Raw genomic sequence first — 9,122 nt, 5'->3', positions numbered from 1 at the left:
ATCACATCCAAGGTGTTACTATGCTCTACTTGGTATCTACTCACCTGAATTACAGAAAAATTAACAATCTTTAGGTTTTAGTTTTGCAAATTCAGATCTAAAAAGAGATTCATTTCCTTACCAAACTTGAAAGAGGTTAGTGGGAGGGTGAATATGAGGTGTTATGAGCACTTCAGAAGAAAGTGGTTATTAAGTACTGTGCCCTCAAATCATTAAAGGTGAAGTAGACTCTTCTGAACCACCGGCATTTATGTCTACAGTTAAATCTATGTTAGGCTAATAAATTTCAAAGGGAATAGTTTAAATCTTATTTAAGTATGCCATATTTAAATAAACTGCACAGCAGATGCTGTAGGTGAGCAAACAAACTTGAACGCTAATCCCAGGGAGAGGTTTTTAAAAATAAGGAAAGCATATTTCGATTTGTTTATGCACATTTACAGCGAAGAAAAAGCTGAGCAGTCATCAATAGTGTAGCTGGGGGAAGTATTGGATTTAAGCTTTGCTTTAAATGAATCTGTGTTCTGTTTTGGATCATTTCCTGATTCCAACAATCATCAACCTGAAAAGACCTCTTTAAGCTCTAAAAAGATGTTTATCCATGGAGATAACATTTGGAGAGAATACAATTGCATTTTAAAATTCATGTCTGAAATCAACTTCTCTTTAAATATAATCATGCTTTCAGAAAACAAGTCACATGAAATTATTTGTTTATATGCTGTGCTGCTAGGAAAAAAAAGAGATTATTATCAAAGTGATCTGTCCCCTAAGTGTGAATCTCAGACCAGCAACACCAGCCTTGCCTGGGAGCTTGACAGAAATGCAGATTCTCAGGCCCTTCCCCAGACTTCCTGAATAAGAATCTGAATTTTACCCAGAGCCCTCAGTGATTTGTAAATGCATTCAAGTTTGAGAAATACCACTCTATGCAATTGGACAATGGAATGAACTGAGACTTTTGTTAACTATCAGGTCGGTAGGACAGTGCCTGACACAATGTAGTTTGGAAGTCATTTAGATAACTGAGTTGGATCAGGGGGACATAAAATATTGTTCAATGGCGTGTTGATCTTTATGAAAAGAAGGTCACCTGAGGGCAGTAAGATGAAGAAAAGCAGTGTGATCAGTGTGTCATGCTTCTTCTTGTCCCATGACTTACAAAATTAGAAATGTATTGTATCTGTTGTCTGCTTTTACAGCCAGATGCAAATTGAACAGCCCATCACATCTGTTTAGTGATTCAAGAGCTGGATTGTCATGGGAGAAAGTTATCTAATTAGAGAGTCACTAAACTCAAGCTAATTTCACAACATTCAATTTTCAGTCCTCTATGGAGAGAGAGATTAGGAAACATCCAGAAAGGGCAAGTCAGTTCTGTTGTACGTAGTCTGCAATCATTGGCTAATTTAAAGTAAAACAGCCATACAGTCCAACCCACATACAATCATCCTGTTGCCTTCTGCAGACTCTTTTTCTGTTAGAACTGACATCCAAGGACATTTATCCTCTCCTTCCTGGGCTTAGAACACAAGCAGATTTAAAGCTCCCTTTCCTATGGTTTGTCACGCAGTAAGGGTGACTGATAGATGATCTCCCTCCTCCTGGAGACAGAGCGAGCTAATGAGATTTGACGACTGCCTCTGGTTAAAGGAGCAGGACTGATGAACACGCCGAGTGACACTGCTGACCCCAGTAAATGGATGTCTATTGACAGCCTGTTGACATAACAAACTAAGAATTGTGATTTAAACTGTTTCTAAGCTCTAAATAAATAAGGTCTTTACTCATAGTACTAACTTGTAATTTGTCTTTATTAAACATACCTACCACTTTCCTGGAAGCTCTCCCATTTTTCTATAGTTATTTACAAAATGCCTTTTGTCTAACATACCATATGCACATATAAATGTGTGCATGTGTATTTTTTTTTACTACCTTTTATTCCCAGCAAAATTCAGCAACATATAAAATCTGGGTATTGTAATTGATTTTTCAATTCAATGTTGTTGGGAAATGGAAGTAAAAGGGTTACATCAGAATCCATCTGGAAGCATTCTGCTCTAAATCAAACTACACTGGTGAGTAACAGTTGTTGCCTTGGTGAGCTTTATTGCCATTTGCTGATGCAGCTTGCTCTAGCCAACCTACCACAAGGGACATATAATGGGAGCCCCGTATTCAAGCCTCTCCTGGAAGAATTCCATAAAAGAGCAGAGATGTGAACCCAGCAGTAAATCCAGCATTTGTTTTAGAGCTATGAAATGATACCAATAACTCCTCAGTAACACATTAAAGGGACAATAAAGGGAATTCATCAGTTGTTTGCTTGCTTTTTTTTTTTTTGTATCAGAGTTATTTTTAATTGAAACTTACCAAAGAGACAATAGAACATGTGACAGCAGTTGTTTACCCATTACTTTTCATTCATTTCAGATTTTAGATTGAACTCTGCTTCCCATAGTTCATTATTTAAAACACCCTTAAAGACTGCTTCGGTCATAGACCTACAAATTCAACAACTGTGCTCACCCTCACGAAGTTTCTTTCCTTGACCCCATCTTGTCCCTCATCCTTTATAAGTGAGCTAAGTAATCAGCTTGTCAGGACTGGCTGAGTTGCCTACCTACTATACATCTATCTACACTGTGCTAAGTGTGAAAAAGAACAGGAGGAAGGAGATTCATGGCTTCTCTCTCAAGGGGCTCAGAGCACAGTTAGAGATGCCCAGAATGACTAGGCATCTAGTTGACTAGACAACGAGGGTATTAAATGGAGAATAACGCAAGGTAGAGTTAAATCTTCAATCCTTTAAGGAAGGAGAACTCAGGGGGCTGGAGTAGAGGGCTTCCTGGAAGAAGAGGACCTAAGCGGGCCTCTGAAGTGGATGAAGACAGCGCCAACAAGTGGGAGGTGTCCTAGGTCATAATGGAGTCCAGGCAGATTGCATGGCCAGAAGCAGAAGCTTTATGTAAGAGAGATTAGGGGTAGGGTATGGAGTGCCGAAGATGGTTTGAGAGGACTTCTCCTGCAGAAGACCAAACTGGAGAGTTTGCCAAGAGCAGCAATAATTCAAACAGCCTCCAATTCTGGCAGCAGGCATTGGGGAGGGAGAGCTGCAGAAACAGTGTAAACATGTTAGTGGGTCTAAGAACTGTCAGAACCTCTCTCACTAGTTCTGGGTTTGGGCAATTGCTACTACAATGCATAAAAGGGCCTTTGGTGTAGCAAAAACAAAACAAAACAATTTATTCTAACCAACAGGCTAGAGAGAGAAGATAGAATCAACATGGTAGACAGAAGGGGAGAATGAGCAGGGTAGTGGGAAAAGGTTCAGTTATGTGGGATGGTACACTTATGAGGGAACCAGTAAGGCATGGTCTTCTCTCGTGCCAGGACCTGTGACATGGGGGCAAAGTCTTACCATGTCCATTGGTCACTGGGGCCGCTTGGTGTAGCAAATGTCTGTGTTGCTAAGCTCCACTCAGCTGCCCCCTGCAGCAACTAACACTTATGAAAGGCTCCCAAAATGGCTACTCAGCTCTACCCCCTTCCCAGCAGCCCCCACATTCAGGACTTCAGGAGCGGAGTTCAGATCATGGAATGTGCAGACTCCCCTCTTGCTTGGGCAGAGTCTAGTTGTCAGGGGGTGGAGCTAAGAGCTGGGGCTGGTTTGCTTCCAGCCCTGGGGGCCATGCTGGTAGCCCATGCTGGTTGTCCTGAGGGTCTGGGAACAGCAGGGCTCAGCAGTCTTCTGTAGACGATCCAATAAAGGGTTGGGATTTCTCCCTCTATTCCACATCCTCTAGTTAGCTCCCTTTATACTCAGTGTTTCTCAGAAGTCTGTGAACCACTTATGTTGGACCTGTTAAAAAAGCAGATTTCTAGCCCGGAATCATTGGAAATATATATTTCTAGTAAATCCACACATATTTTATATATAAGGAAGACTAAAGTATTTGCCCAATTATCAGAAAGCTCCCCAGGTGAAGGAGTTGAGGTTTGTACCTGGCTCTTAAGTCCATTCTCTTTCTGCACCCTTCTAGTTGCCAACCTTTATATTCTTTCTAACCTATGGAGAAATCAGTCTGACTATGTTTGTGTTGAGATTTTATGTTTTTATCTTTTAAAAATATTTTTACTTTTTTGATTGTCTTTGTGTGGCAAGGAGTCTAATAATAAGGGGAATAAAGAAAATCACTTACATTTCCTCTCATTAAATCAACTCTTATAAGTTATGTTTCTGTGACTGATTTTCCCTTTTTTATTCAAAGAAATACTCCTTTCTGTAACTTTCAGTACGTTCTTAGTTATATAAAGAGACATAAAATAGCAAATGTCCACATTTGATACATTTAGGTGAAAAGTCTCAGTTCCAGTTTTTATTAATGTAGGTATAAACCTACATTAAAAATGAACCTACACTTTTTTCTCTGTAGGTTTGAACTTTTTCAAAATGAAAAGTTGCTCAGAGAGAGGCTACTTGCCTTCTGTCTCTCTCCACCTTCCACCAACAGGGAAGTGGCAATTAGCTGAGCATCAGCATTGTATGTAGAGATAAAAACCATGCGTGGAGGAGAGCAGGTTCTTCCCTACAGCCTGGATTAGGTAACTCTGAGCTAAAATGCATAACACAGAAATAAACATCTATTTTATGTAAACAAAACAGAACCCCCCAAAATCCCTCTATAGTTTAGAATGTACTTTCTGGACCCAGATTTCGTGGGCCCAATTCCAATTTCATTGCTTGCTAATTAGGCAAATTATTTAAATCACACTATGTTTTAGTTTACATATTTAAAATGGGCATATCACCATTTTAATAAGGTTGTGAACATTGAATGATCACAACACATAAAAGTGTTTAAAATGTACCTGACACTTGATAAAGATAAATGTTATCATATGTATTTAGATATAATAATAATAATTTTTTAAAGATTTATTTATCCATGCATACAAGAACTGGGGTACAGGCCAGAGGTGCAGGAGGGTGAGAGGATTCACCAGAGGCAGAGTGGGGAACAGCATAGGCAGAGTGACTGAATCACACTGCTGAGGGGAGCAGCTGGCGAGACAGGAGGTCTGTCGTGCCATGTGGGTATCTCCCTGGCTAGCCTGGATCGAACCCATGCTGCAGAGGCTGCGGACAGCTTCATAGCACTGCCCTCAACTCACTGCGCTACTGGGGAGGTCCTTAATATAATTATTAAATACCAAAAGAAGTTGAGTGATACAGTGAAATAAAAAGATATCCTACTAAATGTGAGAAAATATTTGTACATCATACTCCAAAAAGGGGATAATAGCTATGCTCAACAAAGAATTCAGACAACTCAACATAACAAATAATCCAATTAAAAATGGGCAGAAGATCTAAACAGACACTTCTCTGAAGAAATACAGATGATCAATAGGCACATGAAAAACAAATGTTCATCACCACTTCTCATCAGGGAAATGTAAATCAAAACCTGTGAGAATGGCTCATATCAAAAACAGTTAAGTGCTGACAAGGGTGTGGAGTAAAAGAAACCCTCCTTCACTGTTGGTGGGAATGTAGACTGGTCCAGCCCCTATGGAAAACAGTGGGGAGGTTTCTTAAAATATTAAAAATAGATCTATCATGTGATCCAGCAATTCCACTTTTAAGACTCTATTCAAAGAACACAAAAACACAAATTCAAAGGAATATATATGCTCCTATGTTCATTGTATCACTATTTATAATAGCCAGTGTGTGAGATCAATCTAAGGGTCTTAGATGAGTGGATAAAGATGTGGTATAGGGCCTCCCTAGTGACGCAAGGGGTTGAGACGCAACCTACGAAGCGGTCTGTAGCCACTGCAGCATGAGTTCGATTCCCAGCCAGGGAGCAACCCACATGGCTCAGCAGACCTCTCCTGACTTGCCCGCTGCTCCTCTCAGCAGTGTGTTTCAGTCAGTCTTCCTGTTCTGTTCCCTGCTTTGTCTCTGGTGAATCCTCTCACCCCCTATACCTCTGGCCTGTACCCCAGTTCTTGTATGCATAAATGAATAAATCTTTAAAAGAAATGTGGTGTATATACACAATGAAATACTACTCAGCTATGTATATATTAAAAAAAAAAAGATGAAATCTTGTTATTTGGATGGAACTGGAGGGGATTATGCTAAATGACTTAAGTGAAAAGGAGAAAGACAAATGCCAGATGATTTCACCCATAAATGGTCTGTAAAGAAGCAAAGGAAGGAAACAGATTAAACTAAACCAAAACAAATTCTAGAAATCTAATTACAGGATAGAGGCTACCAGAGGTGGGGGTGGGGTATATGCAAGGAGGGGGTCCAGTGGGTGATGATGGAGGATTATTGATGCTTTGGTGATAGGTGTGGTGTAGTAACAGACATCTGAAGAGGTGTGAACCTATACCCTAAATTACATACAGTGTTGTAAACCAATGTTACTTCAATAAAATAAAATAAAATAAAATAAAATCTTCCATCACTAAAAAAAAAAAAAAAGATGTTGAATGATGACTAAACTCAAACTTGGCTCTGAGGGACACTAGGCAAGTTCACATGGAAGAGAAGTCAAAGAAAGAGAGTTTCATATTGTTTTGGGATTTGAGGTAGCTCTGCAATAAAAGGAATGTTGGTGTCAAACTAGGTATGAATCTGTGTCTTATGTAATAAACAACCTATAAAAAGGGGATCACAAAAGGAAGTCTGTTCATTTATCTTCAGACTCCTCAGGCTAGCAGAAGCCAAGGAGAATCTCTGGGGCTATTTTTCTGTGAGTGCCAGATTATATGGTTGTCACAACTATCAGCGAGGGGTGTACTGGACTGGCATGTGGGGGCCAGGGCCCCTGGGTGTGCAGTTCTTCTGGTTTCAGTTTTCCCTTCTGCAGTTTCCCCTTTCATTATAAAGGCCATTTTTAGTTCTAGGATTTTCGAGTATTACTCTGAAGAGTTCTCTGAAATTGAATGGCAATCATTCACAACTGCTTCAGTTTTCATTTCCAATAGGCAGATAATTACTGATATGCCAGGCCTTGGATGCCTGTTGACTCAGTCCCTGTCCTGACCCTCAGAATCTGATGCATCTGGATACTTGGGGGTGCAGACAGCTACTTTCCTGCCTGGCCCCTGGCGCATCCACTCATTAACACGTTCATTCATCCAGCACACATTTATGTGCTAGGCTCTATGCCTGGCACTGGGGACACATTGATGAAGAAACAGCAATAGTCTCTGCCTCCTGGCATTTTGAGTCTCATGGGCAAATGAGACAGCTAAGAAACAAGGAAACAAACAAAAGAATATATAATTATAAAATTGTGTCAAGCACCATGAAGGAGGCCAGTGAACTTCACTCAATAGGCTAGCTAGGGAATTTCAGGGGAGATACCTCTGGGCACTCATGTAAAGGTGAGAAAGGACCAGCCATCTGAAGAGTTGCTGGTGGAATTGGGTGAATGATGCCAGTGGAGGAACGAGCTTGTGCAAAGAGAAAATGACCGAGAAGTTAGCTATAGGACAATGTACAAAGTCAGTGCCTCATGTTTTTTAGTATGATTATTACAACCTAAATTTTTTCTAATATCTTTAAAAATACACAAAATATCATATTTGAAAATTGTAGAAATATGTTCAATATTAAAAAAGCTGGAAATATAGCTATGCAACATAAAAAAGGAAAACTTCTTTTATTACAAACCAAATTCCAAATATAATCTCCTTCGTATTAGACATTATATCTACATCCATCTCTGCATCTATGTTTCTGTTGCTGCCACAGTTAGTGTGTATCTATAGTCATGGCTATGTTTATCTCCAAGGAGGCATATAGCTTGTATTGTTTTACAACTTGCTTTTTTATTTGTGAAGCAAATCCTGAGCAGCATATCACTTTCCCTGTAAATATTTCATAATACACACATCTTTTTTCCTAGGGGCATTCATATCACACTGAGATGGTAAGGGAAGTGACAATAAACTTGGCATTAGTCATTATATTTGGGTCTTAGAGAGTAATTGAGCAAGCAATTCTTGTTCTAATAACTTTGCAGTAACACAAAAATAATCATTAACATTTACATAACAATAACAACTTTTCTACCCCCATTTTCTCATTTCATTGTTAGGCAGAATTTTTATTCCTCTGTTACAGATGAAGAAATGGAGGCTCAGGGAAATGGTATAGACTTCCACAAATTGATTTACATGTTTGCAGTCTGAATTCTGTGCCCTTTCAGCACCCACCCCCCGCACCAAACCCCCTCCTGGTTTCTGACTACTAGGACATGCCAAATGCTCCAATCCGATCAACAAGATGCTTTGGGATTTTATTTGGATATTAATCAATAATTTGGATGTAAAGTGTTCTCTCAAGACAGAGAAGACAGGACCAAAGTAAATATTTGATAAAATGCTTAGCAAGATTCTACTTTTAAGAATGTACTGCCATATACACAATATAAAATACTTATTCCCTTCTGAAAATATAAATATGCCCTTAAATTCTAGAAAAGACTGCATAGCAACTGAACTGGTTCATTTTATTTCTGCCTGTGAGTTATTTCTTCCTTAGCACATACATTTAAACAAATTTTAAGCCTCAAGTTTGATATGAACAAAGAGCTAGATGAGAGATCTCCGGAAAGACCAGGCCGGCACAATGGGTGCTGCTCTCCAACAGGGAAGTCAAGCCCTCCTCCTCATGATTTCCACCATCAGTGCAAACTGATTACTGGAATGGTTTTGAATAGCTCATCTAAAATGGCTCAAGGCAAACAGACACTTGAAATGTTATAATCAACTCCTGGCTTCTATAGATTATTCTTAGGCACAGAAGGCACCTTTGACAGGCTGACATCAAGCATGGGTTTTGCTGGGGATTAAATCGGTCATTTTGTATGCTGGTAAAAGGTTTTCTATCTGGGCTGCTAGATTTCTGAAAGAGAGAAACAAATATTTTTCAACTTGAAAAATTCCATGATGCTACCAGGCATAGTGAGTAACATTCCCATAGCGCTTTGGAGTTGATCAAGGGCTTTCATTTACCTTCTTAATATCAACTCATTGAATTTGGCATTATTTTCAATTTCAGTTTTTAGATGAGGAACCGGAGTGAGACT

Source organism: Talpa occidentalis, unplaced genomic scaffold (genome assembly GCF_014898055.3).
Source record: "Talpa occidentalis isolate TD23 unplaced genomic scaffold, MPIMG_talOcc4v2.1 talOcc4.6, whole genome shotgun sequence".
Lineage (NCBI taxonomy): Eukaryota > Metazoa > Chordata > Mammalia > Eulipotyphla > Talpidae > Talpa > Talpa occidentalis.
This window is presented reverse-complemented; position numbering follows the sequence as displayed.